General features: G+C 47.9%; 1 pseudogene; it reads left to right on the forward strand.

Annotated features, from left to right (window-relative positions):
- The first annotated feature begins 19,463 nt into the window (after positions 1-19,463).
- LOC101683597 lies at positions 19,464-20,380 on the forward strand (annotated as a pseudogene).
- Positions 20,381-20,608: the final 228 nt, after the last annotated feature.

A 20,608-nucleotide genomic window follows, 5' to 3' on the forward strand; every position in this document is an offset into this window, starting at 1 on the left:
AATTATAGAAACCCCAGCTGAGTAATGTGCCGCATTACTGGTGCATGTCTGGACAGCCGGAGAGCTCAGTCTCATTCCTTTGCTTCTCTGCCTCATCTCTGAAAAGGTGATGGCTTCTGTTTTCACTCCATAACCCCCACCCACTCACCCCATCCCAATCTACCCACCATAAATCCACATTATGTCGTTGGGGAGGTACAGCTCACAGTGGGATGCATCAGGGCCAAGTACTTAAAACAGAATGGAGAGGACAGGCAGAGGCATGGCCAGGGCCTCGACTCACGTAGGCACTGGGATAGAATACATCACTGCATTAACAGGAGTAATCCCAGGCACAGCTCTGACTGCTCTCCTCATATTCCAAATATTACTGTGACACTTAGTGGGAAAAAAAATCACAGTATTTAAAAACATGGCAAGCAAAAATAATAAAATAAAGGTCCAGGAAGCATTTTGTAAAGGGGTTGGTATTTAGTGGTCCGGGACGAAAAATCCTATGTGACAGATGGGTAGAGCCCAGAAGCAGGGTATCCCAAAAGATGTTCAAGTAAGTGCAAAGTCAAATATCAACAGATACAGGTCTCTGTCAATGGATTTAGGGTCAGGCATAGTCCTAATTCAGAAGAGAAAAAATGAAGGAGACAAGGCAAGACCCTAGTTTTAATTAGTCAGGGAGAGCCAAGGTAGGTGTCCTGAACAGGAAACAGAAAAAGATGTTGAGAAAAATACTAGTAGTGAGAATTAAGATATTTAAAGACAAGGGGAAGAAAAGACTAGGAACCCAATGTGGGATGCCAGGTCCTGGCGAGTAATGGAGGTGATAGAAGGTGTGTCGTTTGTGTAAGGAAGAAAAACTATTTTCCTCCCTCCCCTTCTAAAGAGATCTGGCTGAGATCCCTGTAATAAAAGGTTAACAAGAGACAAAGAAGCAGAAGTCTTTTGACATGCATGCCTCCTGTGCACGCGGGAGACACCCACGGACAAGTGAACAACTCGAAGCGGCGGCTGAGAACTCTGGCTTATGCGACATCTTCAGCCAAGACCGGTACCTGTGTGGGGAAAGGACGGGAAACGGGACAGCCGCTGCAGGCTTCCAAGTGCGAGGATACGGGCCCGGGAGCAAAATTTGTTATGTGGATTCCTCTGGTGCCATCTCCAGGCTGATAGGGTCTGTAGTCATCTCCAGTGATTAACTTTTATCTTTCCTGATTGAGAGGGGAGGAGAGCCCCCTTCGTTAATTAATGTCCTGCTTCCAGGAAGACACGAAGAGGGCAGGGAGCTTTTCTTGTATCTGCTTCTCAATTACCTTCAGCTCAAAATAATCCTTACGCCAAAGTGGCATATTTGGGGGAGGCATATGTGCCGCCCTGCATCTGCCTTAAATATTTCAGTTAATTTTTATGTCACAAACAACCACAAAATCTCAGTGGCATAGAAAAGTGTGCATCTGTGTCACTCGCATATGTGGATCAACCAGAAGTCAATTGATGTCACCTGGTCTCAGCTGGGTGGCTCCCGCGGTCTCAGTAAGCGCCCTCACATTAAATGCAGATGAGTCGGGGATTATGAAGGCGGGCTGAGCTCGGCCGGGCGCTGGGCTGGTGTTGCTTCACACCACATGTTCTCCTCCTCCAGTGGGCTAGCCCGGGCATGTTCTGCTCGTAGTGCAAGAGACATACCAAAAAGCAAGCCCACTGCAAAAGTGCATTTTAAACTTTTGGCACAGCAAGCCCGCTCACATGCCACTGGCCCAGCAAAATGACAGCCACACCCAGCATGCAATGAGCAGAAGCACACTCCACTCCTGGAGACGGAGAGGAGGGGGCGGGCGTGGGAGAAATGGCACATTTTTGGACAGCAATCCAGTAGCCCACAGGTTTCCAAACACAATAAATTCAGAAACCAGGAGAAATGAAGCGGAAGATGCAGACGGCAAGAACACGGCCAGGTCTGGTTATGGCCACTTTGTCAGATGAGCCACAGGTTCCCAGCCTGTCCTCTAAGACAATAGGAGACGCAAGTCAGATTTCAATACTTATTCTTTCTTCCCACAACTGAGGCCACGTGAGCCCCATCTGCACATTCAGCTCTGCCCCGCAGGCTTGCCGAGGAGAGAAGTTACGAGCTAGCCTCCCTCTCACCACTTGAACCTCCACGGTCATCCTTTGAGGCACACTGCTCAGCTGTCACCGTCCAAATGCTTGGCCCATTTCCCAGAAGTGATTATTCTTTAAGTGTGGCGTAGGGATACATTTTTTAAAAATCAATTAAAGGTCAAGTATGAATAGAAACCAACCTAAGGACTTGGGACCAGGATGACAGTGATTAGTGCTGGAGAAGTACTTCAGCACACTCGTTCAACTCCAAACACTTCCTGGTGATAAAGTAGAGAAATTGGTGAGCCAGAGGACGGCAGTCAGGGCAAAGTGAAGTAAAAATCCGCGTGGCCCCCACGTGGAGCAGAATCCCGTAGTAATGAAGCGGAATGGAGGAACGTCAAGATCTGGGACCCAAAGGAAGAGAGCGAGGTGTCCGAGAGCTCAGCCCCCATAAGGGTGACAGGGATACAAATTTTCCATAGGAAATGAGATAAAAAAGAGTCAAGGGACTGTGTGAAGTGAAGGGGTCCCCACTCCATTTCAAAGGAAGCTGGAGAAAGTGGCAAGTGTCTTGCCACCCAAAGCTAGGATTGCCTAGGAAGTAGTAGGGCTGCGGAGGTCTGGGCCCAAACTATTCTGTAATCCAGGTCTGGGTCTGCGATATCCTCCCTAACACAACCAAGCTGGAGCCCCCTTGAAGCCTTTATGAGACGGGGTTACGCCAGGAGCCAAGGGGTCCAGGAAGACGGGGATCACATGGAGGGCAGCGGAAACACCTCAAGACCATTCAACAAATAGAAGGAAAGTGTGGACCACACGGATGAGACCAAACTAAAACTAAACTCCCTCTCCACGTTAGCTTTCAAAACGAGGAACAACAAAATTGAAGGGCCAAGGAGAACATCCCCATCAAAGCAAAACCAGGCCCTGGCAGGGTGAGGGGCACCCACGCGAGGGGCGGGGTCAGCGCAGCACCATGCGTGGGGACAGACAGTGGAGGGACAGAAGGAAAGAGAACACCTGGGGTGGGGAGCGGGGTGCTGGTGGGGGTGGAAGGCTGGCTACACCCTGAGGCCGTCATCAAGTCAGTAAATATGTCGAGGATAACAGGCACAGTTTCTCACATTGGGAAAGGAACTTGGAAGTGTGAGAGGAGTAAAACATAATGAGTGACACTGTGTGTCAGCTATAAACAAATAAGTAAATAAGATGAAAAAAATAAAACTGGAGTGAGTCCTGTAATGTTGTTTAGGGTTGGAATTGAAGGTGTGGGGTGAACTTGTGCTTTCTGATGCATGTAAAAAGGCAAAGACGTTAATATCGGTGTCAATGCTTGTAGATCCGTAGATCTCTATCCACGTCTAGAACCCCTACCTGAAACCCCAGGGGCCACGTTTCCTTGGAGAAGTGACTGGTTGTATGACGGAGGCAGAGAGATGCCATGAGCTCTCGTCACAGCTACAATTTGAGATTCCTACAGTGCTGTAGGAGATGGTGTATGCTCGCTGAATGGCACAGGACCCAGCTTGAAGGGGCTCCCTCTGCCCGCCCCCCCCCCACGACAATGTTTGGGAATCACAATAAGCAACAGAGTAATGATTACAGCCCGCCGAATAAAACAAGAAGCCAAGGGCCCAAGCTGGTTATCAGCGAGTAATTGAATGAGCTGAGTTTGCAAAGGATGAAGCATCGCTTCCAAGGACCCCCCCCCCCATCACCACCAAATACTTACGAATTACAGCGAGTAAGAGAACAGCTTTCCAGTCTAAAACTGCAGCCGCCGCCACCTTTATTGAGCAACTAAAGGAAACATCACCAGTCACGGGATGGATTCCAACGGGCCATCACCCGATAGGAGGAAGCCAAGCGAGCCCCACCTCACGTTAACACCTTCATGTCCAAGACGCACCACCTGAGTCCCATGAAGAAATTTACAGGAATGCAAATGGGTCAAGAAACGCTGAGGAACCCGCTGCTGAGGAAACTGTGGAGGCATGACAAGCAAACATACAGCGTAGTCCTGGACTGGACCATTTTGTGATTCCAGGCCTCCGTGAGGAAACCGGTGGAACTGTAGGGAGTCTGGTGATGAGACCGCAGGAATGACTATTTCCCATGATGTCAATGTCCTGATTTTTGTAGCTGTCTCATGTACTGAACCGTGTCATTACCACCATTTTGCCTTTTCTAGAATGTTCTGTCATCGGAACCTTGTCTATGGAGCCTTTTCAGAGTGGCTTCTCCCACTTCGTGATTACATTTAAGGTTCCTCCATGTCTTTTCATGGCTTCAAAGCTCCATTTTTGCCCTATTTCTTATTTTTATTGTTATTCTTTTCATCTGGTCACATATTTTTATTGTTGACTTTTGTCCCCAAGCTTTACTGAAGTCAGTGGTCGGCAGGGGTTGGAGGGGAGGCCAGAACGAGGAAGGAGCGCAGAGGGCTTGGGGGCAAACTGCTTCGTGTGATACCATCGTGATGGACACCTGTCGTTACACATGTGTCCAAATGCACAGAACACGCAACACGACACGTGAACCCTAGCGGTGTGCTCTGTGGGCTTGCGTGGTGATGACGTGTGTGTAGTGTATGTACCTGCTGGTGGAAGATGCTGTAGCAGGGAAGGCTCTGGCGGACAGGACCAGAGGCCGCATGGAAAATCTCCGTACCCTGTGCCCCATTTTGCTGTGAACCTGAAACTGCTCTGAAAAATGAAGACTAATTTTTCAAAAGACAAATATTTCCCAACCAGCTTAAAAAAACAGAAACAAAAACAAACAAACAAAAAACCATAATCACGTGTTGCTTCTAAGGGACTTCAAAAGACAGTTACAAAAGGCTAAAAGCAAAAGATGTAAAAAGAGACATCATGCCAATACTAACCCATTGAGACTCTCAGAGCTATATTAATATCAGACCACGTAGACGTTAAGGCAGGAAGCACGATTAGAAGGGGAGGGTATGTGATTTGGTGAGTGCTGTGAAGTGTGTAAACCTGGTGATTCACAGACCTGTACCCCTGGGGATAAAAATATATGTTTATAAAAATAAAAAAATTAAAATAAAAAAAAAAAAAAAAAAAAAAAAAAGAAGTAAAGAGGTAGCCTTCCATAATGAGAAAGGGGTGATGCCGCCAGAAATATTTTACCATGTAAAGACACCAAGTGAAAGAGCCTCAAAATAGATGAGGCCCAAAATGATTCCTAAGCCCCAACATCATTTTTAAGAGTATACCTTTCAAACACGTGGGAAAAAAATCAAAGAAAGTAACATAACAACATTTGATCGATTAACGAAACGGCAGTATTTTTTTCAAGCAACACAGCTTTCTGAATCTGTGTTGCCCTTGGCAATGCGCCTTGGTTTTATTTCTGGTCTGGCCGTCCTTAAAGATGTGCCCCCTCTAACTCACGGCCGTCTAGCTGCATTTTGACAATAGGGGCTTTCAGAGTGTCTCGCTCACCATGGAGCTAGAAGCAGAAGTCCCCTTCACAGCCCTTGTCACAGCTCCCATTTCACGTTCCTGCTGTGATTATTTGATTCGTATCTATGCTCTCCACTGCCCTGTCAACTCCACCGGAGCTGAAGGCCATGTTGGCTTTTGCTCACTGGTCTCTGTGCCCAGCACCGTGATCTGCAAGTGATGGAAACAATGTGATCTTTGCCTGCAAGAAACCTAGCAGAGAAGGCAGTTATGAAACAAAGAATAATACATGTCCTCCACATGTGCTTTCTAACTTCCTTCAGTTATGGAGGCCTTTGGAGCTGCAAAGGACGCATCCGTGTGACCAGGAACAGGTGCTCCCGTGTGCTCGAAGCCTGGGGGACCGGTGCTGAGCAGGAGGGTATGAGCCCTTCTGAGCACGTGACCCATTCTGTCTCACTCCGTGCTCATGGGTCAACGTGTCATTCTCCTGCCATGTCTCAGAGAGGAACCCAAAGCTGAGGGACTTGAGGCATTTGACCAGAATTACACAGGGAATGGCAGAGAGGAAGCTCCACCCCCGGTGGATTTCAAAACCTGTGGATATTGAAATGGCCACACTCTCAGAGAACGATGAAACTTCACGTGCCAAAAAAGCCCTTTTCAACTTGTGGAATTCTCCTGTTTACGTACGACTGGCCTTGCAGGAATGTGGTTCCAAAGGGTAGACTGTCAGTCTAGGTTTGACGTGGTTTGGCTTCAAGACATATAATACCAATTAGGGTCTCAGGAGTGTAGAATCTTGAAAATAAAAGAGATTAAAACAAACAAATAAACAACAACCTGGCCCTTGGTTTGCACTGCCACTGCCTGCCTGACCTGCAGGACCCTTCCTACGGAATAGTGTGTTGACGCGTAACAGAGTTTGTCCAAGCACTAAGGAGAAATGACCTCTAGAAGTGCTTCACTGACCTGCACAAGCAGGCCAACTGTGTCTCCTTTCATTCAGCGTGCACCAAGAAGGAAGTCAGAGAAATGACTTCAAGGAGTATTACAAATGACAACTCACCCTATGCGATCAGGTACCACGTAGGAAACATAATTCAGGACTTCCCTGTGTGCGAAATGGAAGTTGGGAGGTGACACCAGCCGCCTCTCTGTGATGCAACAGCTCAAATACTCCGCTCCTTCTTACGTGACAGACGTCTTCCACACGTTCCTGTGCCACAGGACGGTGGAGAAGCAAATCCTGTAGAACCATTTGCGGCTTGTGGGTACATCAGTTGCCTGTATATGAGCAGTATCTTAAAATGCGAAGTTCATCATGGGGTAAACCCATCAGAACAGGTCCAACGGCAACCACAGCCTACTTAACCACGCTTAAAATTATTTTTACATCTTGGCGAAATACCCATACGTCCTTTCTCAAGTGCATACGATTCTAAATAACACTGATGTTTAAAAAAAGAAAATACACTCTGGGGTACTTCCCTCTGTCCCCGCAACGCCCGCCCCACCAACACAAGCTCGTAGCCACAGAGGTCCACCCACCCCACCCCCACAAGCATCACGCATGCATTCCCACACCCCAACATGTCCGATTAATTTGGGAAGAACCCTGGGAGCTTCTCACGCATATTTAGGGAATCTCCCATATGCCACCATGTGCTGAGTGTATCCGGATGCCCCAGCACCCACGGAGAACCGTTTCTCCCACCAGCCCCACTGCACGCTCGTGTCTCGTGGAGTCTGGACGGAAGCCGCTCCCCGCATGCCTCCCAGCCCTCCGCTGAGTGACTCCAGCAGAGGCTGGGGGACAAGCCTACGTGAAAATACAGCAGGCTTGACTCAGAACGGTCCCTCCTCACGGATGACTCAGGTTTTGTTACTTGGCCAAGACAGTTCTCTTGATTTAAATCTGATTCTTTTCTCTTAGGGTGCGTTCTGGGCCGGGGGTGCCCCTCCATGCCTCACGCACCTCAGTTCCCCGGGACCAACAGCGGCGAGTAGGAACACGAGTGACAGGCACGCCATCAAGGCTCAAAGCGGTACTTACTATCCATGGTCAGCGTCATTGTCGACATTTGCTTTAAAATTAGGCAAAAAAAAACCAAAAAAAAATTAATGAATTGTTTGGGGCTGCAGTCTTAGTACTGAAGGTATTTAAAATACCCCTTGTGGGAAGAACAAATGTTGCTGAAACCCAAAATAGACAAATTGCACTGGCCTACTTTTCAACAAGTCCCAGCAAGCCACCGGCCATAAAAACTTCCAGTTTTCTTTTGCTCTTAACCAGACTAGGAAAGCGTTGAGATTTGGTTTGCAATTTTCCAGTGGTCCGAAGAGACCGCTTTCTTAAGTCACAGCCTAGAGACATGGGCGCCGATGACCGTCCTGGGCTCCGAGGGCCCCCATCACCCCCTCCCCGCCCCCAGCAGAGGAAGGGTGGCAAGCGATCCCTCTGCCCATGGCTAATGACTTGATCATCGAAAAGAAACGTATCTTTGTTGGTAGGATCAATGCCTTCCCTAATGGAAAGCACATGTCCATCCATGCTCCGAACAAGGTCTCAGGGAGGGTCTGTGGACGCCGGGCAGCGGCAGCCCGAGCCCCTTTCAAAGCTAACTGCTTCCAGGTGTTGGGAGAGCAGCACTCGGGCTCAGCAAGCCATTTGCAACCTCGGGCCTGAGTGTCTTTGTTCTTGCAAGTGTAAAGTTTCCCTCATTCTCCGTTTTATGGCCAGAGGTTTCTGGGTTGCATAACACCCAATAAGAGAGCACCAAAGGGCTCGGTTTTATTGTTTTGTTGTGTTTTATTGACTACATGTTTTATTCAGCTAATGTGTGCTGGAGAGGCAGCAGTCACGGCTCAATTACACCATCACGCTCTTCCTCTTCTCCGAGAGCTCAGCGACCCAGCACACTTTTCGTACGTCCCCATGGACATGGCAAGAAAAAGAAGGAACAGAGGAGGAGGCACGGCCCTCTGCTGTGGAGGGCTCCGGCTGCAACTGCTCCTTCCCCAGTGACCCTTCAAGGCCAAGAGCTTTCCAGTTTGTTCCCACAGCGGTCATGGACTTGGTCACCCGGTCCCTTCCCGGGGGCAGGACGCCTTCACTCTTTGGAGAAGAACCAGGGAAAGCTGTCTCCCCATTTAGAGGACGGGGGCGCTGGGATTGGGCCATGGGCGACCCGCAGTCCCTGAGCGGTCCGTCCAGCCTTGCAACCCAGGGACATTTCAGTCCAGGGGGAGGAGCTCACGGGGAGCCCCTTAGATTTGCCCCTCCCCCTGCTTGTGCCCTCTCTCTCTCAAGAATAAATAAAAACTTCAATATAAATATATAAGTAAAGGCAGAGAAGGTATGGGACATGGAAGTCAACCCCCCCCCCAGAAAGGAATATTTTGGACAAGGTCAACTTCCTTTGGGAGACAAAAGTGTGTCTTAGGTGGATTGCCTCACAGGTGCTATCTGTGAGGCTATCCACAGGTGCTAGACCAGGAAATTCTAGACTGACTGCCTGACGTTACGTACCCGGGAACGTGGCACTATAGTTAGCTTAGGTGCTGAATTTTGGTGATGTGAGGTGATGTGAGGCTGAGGGCAAGTGACTCCATTTTGGACCTATTGTTTCCTTTTAACTATATGTAGCTATATATATACATGTATATATAGTCTTATAACTGTATATACACACATATGTATGTATAACCTATTTGTTTAAAAAAACTTATATTTAGATATATATTATATATATAAAAATTTTTATAATCTATGAACACCTACACTGATTTAAAAAAAGGTATTGGGGCGCCTGGGTGGCTCAGTGGGTTAAGCCGCTGCCTTCGGCTCAGGTCATGATCTCAGGGTCCTGGGATCGAGTCCCGCATCGGGCTCTCTGCTCAGCAGGGAGCCTGCTTCCTCCTCTCTCTCTCTGCCTGCCTCTCTGCCTCCTTGTGATCTCTCTCTGTCAAATAAATAAATAAATAATCTTAAAAAATAAATAAATAAATAAATAAAATAAAGGTATTTTTACTCATGATAGTGAATCCAAAATGACATTTTTTTACACTTGCCCATTTTTAAAAATATATCTTTGAGGATTTTTTAATTGAGGTATAATTGACACATAGCATTAAACAGCAGTTTCAGCTGTACAACATAATGATTCAGTATTTGCATACAATGCAAAATGATCACCCCAATAATCTAATTAACACCCATCACCATACATGGTTACAATGTTTTTTTCTTATCGTGAGAACTTTTAAGATCCACCATCACCATACATGGTTACAATGTTTTTTTCTTATCGTGAGAACTTTTAAGATCGACTCCCTTAGCAAACACACAACATAGCATTAACTGCAGTTGCTCTGAGACATTACAGTATATCCTCATGACTTATCTATTTAATCACTGCAAATGTTCACCTTTTGACCCCCTTCACCCATTTCTTTATTAAAGTAATAAAAAAGTAATTTAAAAAAAAGCCTGTTTATTTTTATTTTCAGATCACCTATAATGACTTATCCTTTGAACTGAAAAAGTGTAAGGAAGGCAAATGTACCAAAGGGTGCATATTTTTGCAAAACTCAAACATATCCCTACAGTGTTGAGCCCATGGACAAACTCAAGGTCCTCGTGGCGAGGGGAGAAGAGTCGAGAGAGAGAGAGAGAGAGAGAGAATACAAGTTCTCTGGGATAATTACCACTTGCGGCTTCACCAACTCATGTAACAAATGAGCTTTGTAGCTCCTGAATTAAATTAGGCTGTAAACAATGACAAGCACGTAGGGATTTGTTTTTTTTCTCGTAACAAGAACCGACAGAAGATGGCCACTCAGGCCCCTGTGTGTTCCAGCTCTGCCACCTGTGACCACCTGCCTTTCACGCTCATGGTCACAGATGGTTGTGACCATCCAGCATCGGCAGAGGTTCATGGAAAGGCACAGGGCACAAAGCCAAGGTCCCTACCAGCTGAGCTTTCCCTTTTAAAACCTGGGATCTCAGACTACATCACGGGTCACTTCTGCTTCCAGGAAGTGGATGTACTTGTCCCTCTTCCTCCTGCTAAGACGACTATAAACCTTGGACGTTGTATTTAAAACAAACAGAAGAGGACTCTGAAACATGCACAGGAGAAGGCAGACCAGCTGGGGACCTCGGGACTCCAGGAATAAAACAGTGGTGAGTTCCCTGGGTTTTCTGTTTGCCTTATGTAGTCCAGATTTGGAGCCAAAGAAGTTGGCAACCAGGAAACCCTGAAAGTCACAGACAGAAAGCTCCAAGACAAAGGATCTTGACAAAGGATCGGGGAAGTGGCAGCTGAGAAAAACAGAAGCCTTTTACACAGCAGCCTCTGTCCTCCAGCCAAATACCACAGAGAAATCGGTGGCCCTCCCCACAAGGTTGTAACAAGGTGTCCCAACCCACACACTTTACACACTCACACACACACACACACACACACACACACACACCAGATGGTGTCAGAGAAGGCCAAGTGAGGAGCCCCACCTTCGTCACTGCTGGCTGGTCGTGCATTCTTCTTCCACAGTGTCAGAGGGGACCATGTGGGGACCCAAAACTGCTGTCCTCGCCCGGCAGTAAAGAGGAGCCCTCCACAACCACCACGTGTCATCAGAGGCTGTGAGGGACCCTGCACCCCTTGGTGACATGGCTGACAAGAAGTCCCCCACCCCTGCCACAATGGTGTCGAGAAAAGACAACTGAAACAGAATGAAATCTGATCCAATGCCTTGTACCATAGTTAGACAGAAATGCCCAGGACCCCCTCCCAAATCATTTGTCACACCAACACCCAGGAATAGCTCCACGAGAACTTAAGAAAAACAAAACCAAAAACAGACAATCAAGACATACCATCCCTGACATGACAGAGATGTTAGGATTATCTGACAGAGACTTCTTTTAAATTTTTTTTTTTTTTTTTAGATTTTACTTATTTATTTGACAGAGAGTAAGCAAGTGCAAGCAAGGGGTAGTCAGAGGGAGAGGGAGAAGTAGGCTCCCCACTGAGCAGGGAGCCTGATGAGGGGCTCGATCCCAGGACCCTGGAATCGTGACCCGAGCCAAAGGCAGAGGCTTAACCCACTGAGCCGCACAGGCGCGCCCTGTCAGAGACTTTAAAGTGTGATTAAAATGCTTTGACGATTTCATCAAAGCATTTTAATCACACTTTAAAGTTAGGGACACACTTGAAACTGATGTGGAATAGAAAATGGCGGCAAACAAATGGAAAGCCCCAGCAAAAGACACCTGCCAGGCCAGAGCAGGTCACATGGCCACCCCTGGCCTAAGGGTCACTGAGAAGATGTTTGAGCTCCACAGTGTCCTGGGCAGAGGAGGGGAACGGAAAACAGGGCTTGTGAGTGGTTGGAAACAAGCGATCTACGGCATCTTCCAGAAACTTCTCGCATACTGTGTCTGCAGCCTACTGCTTTACTCACCAGAGTTAGTGTTCTTTGTGCATCTCTGGCCTCTTCCTTCCGGTGCCTGTTGTGGAAGTGTGAGCGTGTGCCCGAATCCCTTGTGACGACGACAGTAAGCAAACGAATGATTCCTTCGAGGCTGAGTGGGGATTGATGATGATTGACCGGGGGTCTCTGGAGGGAAAGACTGTGAAGACTGGGAGAATTGTACTTGCACACCGGTATTTTAGTTGCTGATGATAAGCGAGCTGTAAACAGATTAATATTTCAGGGGAAATATATAAAGGTTTTTGAAATTGCCACATAAGCTGGGTGTTTTCCATGACAGTAGACACCATAACAAACCTCCATTGTCAAGAGTGGCTTTGAAACACACGCACTCGAACACACGTACTCGATGTTCCTCTGGCTGAGTCCCTTGGCGGGCAACAACGTCACAAGCCAGCGCTGATGCACAACAAGGGCCGGCCGAGGCAGAGGCCTGAAACTTCCCACCCTGAGATAGGCGCGTGGCAGCTCATTAAAACAAAACAAACAAAAAGGTGCTCTGCATGACTAACAGTCAACCAAAGGAGTGGGGCTGGTGAATGAGTATTTCTTTCTTTTTTTTTTTTTTTTTTAAGATTCCATCTATTTATTTGACAGACAGAGATCACAAGCAGGCAGAGAGGCAGGCAGAGAGAGAGGAGGAAGCAGGCTCCCCGCTGAGCAGAGAGCCCGATGCGGGGCTCAATCCCAGGACCCTGGGATCATGACTTGAGCCAAAGGCAGAGGCCTTAACCCACTGAGCCCCCCAGGTGCCCTACAGCTGAGTATTTCTAAGAGCAGAAGGTGCCCCGTTGTTGGAGGCTGAGGCCCCAGTGACATGGGGTGACTTCTGTTCCAGGAGCAGAGTGAGGTGAGGCTCAGCACAAGAAGGCTGCTCATTGAGAAAAAAATAAATTAACAATAATAAAGGATGCAGTGAAAATGTTTCACTGATGACCTATCTTACAGGCTCTGTGTTAATGCACCTTCAAAAGTTTCATTCCAAAGAAGACGCTTTTCTAATACATGGTGCTTGTCGTGCAGAGGATGGGGGCAGACAGGGGCTGCAGAGGGCAAGAGCCATAAAGGAGGGCAATCATGCAAGAGCTTTTCTGTGGCAAAAAGAAGAAACATAGAAAGACAGGTAGACGGAGAGAAACTTCTAGAAGGGGAAGTAATAGCTGCTGGAAGCAGGTGACCATGCTCCAAGACCAAGGGCTTTCCTGCCTCCCTTTGGTCTTCCAGTGTCTCTGGTCACGCCAGGCAGGTAAGAAAGGACAGGGAAGTTGGTCTTTGCTTGGAAGGTCATGCCAAGCACCAAGGAGAGCTGGAGGCCTGAGTGCAAGTCACAGAAACAGCCTTCAGCACTAGAAGCACGAATAGGAATGCAGTCCAGGGACTCTCGTGCGAATGAGTGAGTTCCTACTGTCTTCTTTCAAGATTGAAATGCCCGAGAGAGAGCACCTGCGCAGCCTTGCATGGGTCAGGTTCCCACCTGCTCCCCAGGACTCCTGCATCTGCGATCCCAGTTTGACTAGGAAAAACTGAAGCCATGCTGGCCTAAGATGGGGTCATTGATGCCGACAGGTGTACCATACACCTGCAGAAGTCCCAGTCGGGTGGGCCAGCTCTGGGAAAGTGAAAATCCCAAAGTATTTATCAATCTGCGGGGTTAGAAGTGAAGAGTAGAGGGAAAAAGGACCAATTCCCCTCGCAGGCACGGGAAAGCAGGTGCCGTGCTTTCTGGGCGACACGGTCTTCTGTCCTTACGAGAACCCAGCGAGCAGAGTACTCACATTTACCCCTTTTACAGAGGAGGAAAGCCAGCTTCAGCGCAGTCAAGGGATTTCCCTAAGACCACACAGGAGGAGAGAGAGGAGGAGGGTGGAAGCCAGAGAAACAGCTCTCCTGCCCGGGTCCTGGATGCAGAAGTCCAAGAGCAAAGGCACAAACCGAGGTGTGGGTTCTCCAACACAGCCTCCTGGTCTACCCCTCAGGCTGCCCGGAACTTGTTTCTGGGTAAGACTTCTTCTCAAAGAACAGAAGCGCTTCTGCCGCTAAATGCACAACAAACAAAATGTTTTTTCAAACCTCCAGGGTAGGTGAATAGACCAGAGATTTCCAGATTCTAGCCCATGAAGACATTGGAGACATTGCCGAAGGAGTCGACAGTGTATGACTGAAAGGTACGGGTAGAAGCACTTCTCGGACAGTAGAGACATGAACAGAAAATGGTTCCAGTGAGCATTTAATGCCATCGCAGCAGAAGAAAAAAAAAATTCTATGATTGGTTAAACTTCCATGTTAATTCCTTCCAGTTTGGTCACTGCTACAGTAAAGTCATCGGGCTTAGTCAGCTTCCGGTCCTGGGCATGTGATACATTCGTATCATTTAAAGTTGAAACTTGTCAAGACAGAGTCAAAATTAGAGCTTATTTTAATAAAAAGCCTGAAAATTATTACATGTCATCTTGATGCTTTATACTATATATTTAATGTTTTAGTTCTTATATCAATTATTGGTATGAAATGCTATTTTGTTTGGCACTTTTCTTCAACTCAATGCACCCAAACTATATTCTTTAGTCCTCGTATTAATTGGAAATATCTGATTCTATGTGCAAGAGCTGTGCTCTCTTAACAGTGACAGTATTCAATTTAAAAGTCTCTACTATAGGATTTCACAGGCTGTAATTTGTGCCCCAAAGCTTTTGTTAATATTTCTACAAACCGTGATCCTTTTATGTGGGTTCCATTGTGCCACAGATCTCTAAAACCTGAAGTGCGCATCCTCGTCTCCCTCCCTTTGCTAAACAATTCTGCTTTCAGAGTTACTGTTTCTCACTTTGGGTGACACAGAGTGGTCCACGCACAGCCTCAGGGGGAAGGGAGATGGAGAACCACAGATCTGTGACCCTCGCATTTTCCTTCTGGACTCTCTGTGACCATTAGAGGACACATGAATGAGGACCAGGGACTCAGGCCCAAGGAAACCATCCCCATGGCTACACTCCCGGGGCCTCAGTCATTTCCACTGTAAAAATGGGGATAATGAGTCTCACCTACATGGTTAAGAAAAATGTTAGTGCACGTCGGCAGGATTCTTCACAGGGGACAAGGCAATGTGTCCTGCTCGTTCTTTTTTGGAGGATCTGGTAATCCTCGGTGGGGGAGAGGAGAGGTAGCTAAGAACATGGGTTCCCCTCCGCCTCCACTGTTAACAGCATCTGACTTCGGGCGAGTTGCATAGCTGTTCTGCACCTCCCCTTCTGCATCTCTGAAAGGATGATAATGACGAACACATTTTGTTAGAGGGAGTCGGCAGTTCTGAAACTGACACCCCCTCTCTGGGCCGCCATGCCCCCAAGTGTAGCAGAACTGCCATACTCCTCCAGTACCAACAACTTGGAGTGCTTGTGCCTCTTTGGGCCGAGGAAGTCTCTTTTAGATGCAGATACGATTATGCTTGATGAAGATAATTGAGATGGAGCACGAGAGATGGAACATTTGTTTCTTAAACTTGTTTATAACCAAGTGAGAGTGTTTTGCTACCTCTGATCTAAGGAATTTATGGGGGAGGGGGAAAAAGACAAATTCTGAAAATTTTCACTATGGAAGTATCTGGTGGTCATCCAGATGGAATGCATTATAGACACCACTCCTATAGAACAAATAACAAAAAAATTTGATAACTATTAGTAATGAAACATAAATGTAATTTTATAATTTGGCCAGCTGGCTTTTACAGGCTTCTGTCATTATCTTGAGAAGTAGAACATTTTTCAAATCTGAAGCTGAAAAACACAGGCTGAAATTAAATCACATGTACAATCTGGGCATCATGACTTCCAGGGACTGGTGAGGACAGGGAAGCGGTCAGAAAATCTGGTTTTGCTTCTGCTTCTGGTTCCTGACGCATTCCTACTTGGTGAATAATTCCAGGTAAGACACCCAAAGTCTTTAAATTTGTGCCAACCCTAATTACGGGGTCTTTGCAGGGATCAGCAGAGACCACGAAAATGCAAGCATATTGTGAGCTACAAAGAGCTGCACTTCCTCGGGAATTTCTCGTTGTCCAGTGACCCTGGCCTTCATGTTTTCTCATGTACTTAAAAGGAACCTTAATACATGACTTCCCATTGTTCCAGATATCGAGTAAGTGCTTTGAATGCATTTTCATTCTTACAACAGCCCTCCTGTTCCCCAACTTACAGGTGAGGAGACAGAGATTCAGAAAGACAAAGTAACTTGTCCAGGCTCCCACTGGTCAGTAAAAGCAGAGCTAAGACCCCAACCCAGACTTAGCTGACTCTAGAACAACTAGAAGCGGTTGGTCTGTGAAGACTCCGTGAGATAGTCAATGGTAGCAGAGGCCTCTTTATCAGAATAAAATATGAGGATTCTTGATGGATTTCCAAGTAGTAAAGAAGGCAAGAGCTATCATTTATCTGTAAATGATCCAACTTTCCAGCATCTTCCCAGCCTGCATGTTCCCGTCATCCTCTCCACTCGTACAGAAAGTCACTCTTACTTCCACTTGGACTCAGGTATCGTGGGTGCTACTCTCGCTGGGTATCACAGGGAGATTGTAATTGTAACATTATGGCCTCTTAAGAATGTTCTCCCCAATCCCAGGCCTGGCCTATCATCCTGATTGGGAATCTTCAGATCCCCAGGTGGTCCCCACGTGAGACATCTCCCACAAGCATAGACTTGGCGGAGGGGGACGTAGTTGGTAAGTAGTTGGAGAGAGTCAAGAATAGTCAGACTGAATGAAGAGAAGCTGGGGAAAGCCAAGGGCCAACACAACCAGGCTTCCTCCCTAACAATGTTGTCCCCAGGCTGTCCCCATATCACAGGTCCTAGAGAGGATGAAAATTACACTTCTTTCCAGTCTCTGCTTTCAAGGGGTTTACCCTTAAGTACTAGAGGTAAGACACATACGCAATTGCTCTTTAAATAATACAGCAGAGGGGTGCCTGCGTGGCTCAGTGGTTAAGCCTCTGCCTTTGGCTCAGGTCAGGATCCCAGGGTCCCGGGATGGAGCCCTGCATCGGGCTCTCTGCTCAGCAGGGAGCCTGCTTCCTCCTCTCTCTGCCCCTCATCCCCCTCGAGTCTGGTTGTCTCTCTGTGACCACAGAGAGTGGTTGTCCCCACTGTGCTCTCTTTCAAATAAATAAAGAAAATCTTAAATAAACAAGTAAGACAGTAGATTTCCGGGTAAGTAATACACCTCATTCCTACAGAAGTGAGTACGTGGTTTTACAGGTAAACAAAATGAAATCTGCTTTACACACTGATGAACAGCAGCCTCCGGGCACAGGGAGTTGATCTGACATAAATATTTATGCTTGGTTCACCATCCAGGGCAAGGATTTACAGCTGCTCTTACAGATCGGAGCAAGCACACAACCATGTGCCATTCACACCACAGAAAGCAGGAGGCTGCAGCCAGGGGGAAACCCAGGCTTCATAACTTTCAGTGTTGCTGATTCTTTCTCAGAACGCTAGGAGTCTTTATAGGATCAAGGGGAGAGAAAAGAGAAAAGGAATCCTCTTTCTAGGGGCACCTGGGTGGCTCAGACAGTTCAGTATCCCATGGGATCCCGGCCCCGAGTCCTGCATCAGGCTCCCTGCTCAGTGGAGAGCCTGCTTCTCCTTCCCCTGTCCACCCAACTGGGGCTCTCTCTGCGTCTCACTCTCTAGCAGAGAAGTAAATAAAATATTTTTTCACAAAAAAAAATCCCATTTCTAGAATCACAGTGTTTTTCCCCATCAGAATGTTTTTAGAGGATGTTCTAGAATGCCTACTGGTGACTCTCATCGGGCAGATGAGTAAACTGAGGCTGTGGGAGAACCAATGGCTTGTCAATGTCACACAGCTAAAGGCGAGGACTAGAACATTCTCCCTGAATTCAAGTGGCCTTGAAGCCAGCTTCTGTCAACTGGAAGAGAGAGAGACGGGAAGAAAAGAAGGAAAAAGGGACACCTGTGTGGCTCAGTGGGTTAACGCTTCTGCCTGCAGGATCGAGCCCCGCATCGGGCTCTCTGCTCAGCAGTCAGCCTGCTTCCCCCGCCCTCTCTCGGCCTGCCTCTCTGCCTACTTGTGATCGGTCAAATAAATAAATAAAATCTTTTTTTTTTATTTTTTCAATTTATTTATTTTCAGAAAAACAGTATTCATTATTTTTGCACCACATCCAGTGCTCCATGCAATCCATGCCCTCTATAATACCCACCACCTGGTACCCCAACCTCCCACACCCCCGCCACTTCAAACCCCTCAGATTATTTTTCAGAGTCCATAGTCTCTCATGATTCACCTCCCCTTCCAATTTACCCCAACCCCCTTCTCCTCTCTAACACACCTTGTCCTCCATGCTATTTGTTATGCTCCACAAATAAGTGAAACCATATGATAATTGACTCTCTCTGCTTGACTGATTTCACTCAGCTTAATCTCTTCCAGTCCCGTCCATGTTGCTACAAAAGTTGGGTATTCGTCCTTTCTGATGGAGGCATCATACTCCATAGTGTATATGGACCACATCTTCCTTATCCATTCGTCTGTTGAAGGGCATCTTGGTTCTTTCCACAGTTTGGCGATCGTGGCCATTGCTGCTATGAACATTGGGGTACAGATGGCCCTTCTTTTCACTACATCTGTATCTTTGGGGTAAATACCCAGGAGTGCAATTGCAGGGTCATAAGGAAGTTCTATTTTTAATGTCTTGAGGAATCTCCACACTGTTCTCCAAAGAAAAACCAAAAAAGAAGGAAGGAAGGAAAAAGGAAGAGAGGAAAGACAGAGGGAGGGAAAAGGGAGGGGGGAGACAGAAAGAGAGAGAGTTCCTATTTGGCCTTACCATTCTAATGACCAGCAGCCTTGGGAGAGCCAGCCGGCCAGGAGAGCTCCCAACCTTGAAAGCGCACTTGGAAGTGCACATGAGCAGAGCAGGCTGCACAGAGCTCAGCCACTGAGACTCCAGGCTGCTCCTGCAGCTCTCGCCCCTCACCTAACCCGGCAGTTACTCCTGAAAGTGGTGAGGACGCGTGCGGTGGGCCAGGAGCCTGGGTTTCCATGTTACGCGGAGGCACTGCATCCAGAAAGACTGTCCCCTGAGTCACTCAGTCATTTCTGTAAGGCTATTTTCTCGCAGTTGAGACAGGATTCCGGAGAGTTCCTTCTAGAAAACGGAACCGCTGTCTCATTAAGAAATCTTTCTCCACGGCCAAGGCGGGAGGGAGGCTTCGGGAGTCCACGGCTGAGAGGGACCGGAAGCTGCTGTGTGGACAGTGAGCATGGCCGATTGCACCGGCGGGTGTGGACACGAAGTCAACACTTTCTGGAGGATAATTTAAAAGACCTTTAAAAATGCACATCCCTTCTCTCCACCCCTCCCGCCCCACTATGAGAGAGCTCCCTACGGCAAGCAAACCCAGCCAGCGCCTCTTGAAATGGAGACGGTCTCTTCAGACCTCTCCCCAGCTGTGGGAACTGAGCATCCTCAAGAGAGCCCAGAATCCAACAACAGTGTGTCCTTCCTCCATGAAGTCTCCTGGCTGCTATGACCTGATTCCCACAAGCTCCAAATTGGTTCTACTTATGACTTCCCTGCAGGCGAAGCAAGCTTTCTTTGCTTTGGTGACTAATGGAGTACGGGCTGCCCCTTCACGGGATAGTGAGAAGCAAAGTCTTGTCGGCACGCTGCCCGCCCCCGGGCCCATCAAGAGCCTGCGTCGCTACGATAAATCGGCCTCGGTACAGCTGTATGAGCTAGAAGAACACAAAACAGAAACTTGGAGACGGGTGTACCTAACAGGACTCCTTCAAACCACTCGTCCGCACTCCGAATGCCAGCTCGTTTGATGCTGTCTCTGCATTAACTCGAAACAAGCCCCACGTACCCACAGGCGCACCCTCAAGTTCCTCAAATTGTTTATCACTGAGTTCCCCAAGCCAGAGTTCACGTCTAAGTCTCTGGAAGAGCTAGAGATCAGCACCTATGCCCGCACCACCACCCCCGTCTACGGGGCTCGGGGGAATCTTTGCGCAACACCGAGTCCCAGCACTGCCAGTAGCTGATGAGAAAGGGCGTGTGGTGGACATCTGCTCCGGGTCTGATGCGATCGACCTGGCAGCAGAAAAGACCTACAACAACCTAGATGTGTCTGTGACCAAAGCCCTGGTCACATTACTTTGAGGGAGTCCTCAAGTGCTGCCCCTATGAGACTCTGGAACCATCATCAACAGACTGGTGGAAGCAGAGGTTCACCGACTTGACGCGGTCGATGAGAATGACGTGGTCAAAGGGATTGTATCTCCGTCTGACATCCTGCAGGCCCTGGTGCTCACAGGAGGGGAGAAGCCCTAAGCTGGGGAAGGGGTCAGGCAGCACCAGGGGATATGCCCCCCTCACTGCCTGCCCCACGTTCTAGGAACCACGGATGAAACCTTGAGAATTGGGACTCTGTTCCCTGCTTGGGAGCTGGGGAGAATGGATTTTTAGCTGTCCGTATCTTAACACATACAGCCTAGCCCATCCTAGCCCCTGCCTTCTTAGCTGGAGCCCCCTTTCTGGGCGAATGATGGGCAGGGTGCC

This window comes from Mustela putorius, unplaced genomic scaffold (assembly GCF_011764305.1).
Source record: "Mustela putorius furo isolate JIRA1106 unplaced genomic scaffold, ASM1176430v1.1 tig00003875_pilon_pilon_pilon, whole genome shotgun sequence".
Lineage (NCBI taxonomy): Eukaryota > Metazoa > Chordata > Mammalia > Carnivora > Mustelidae > Mustela > Mustela putorius.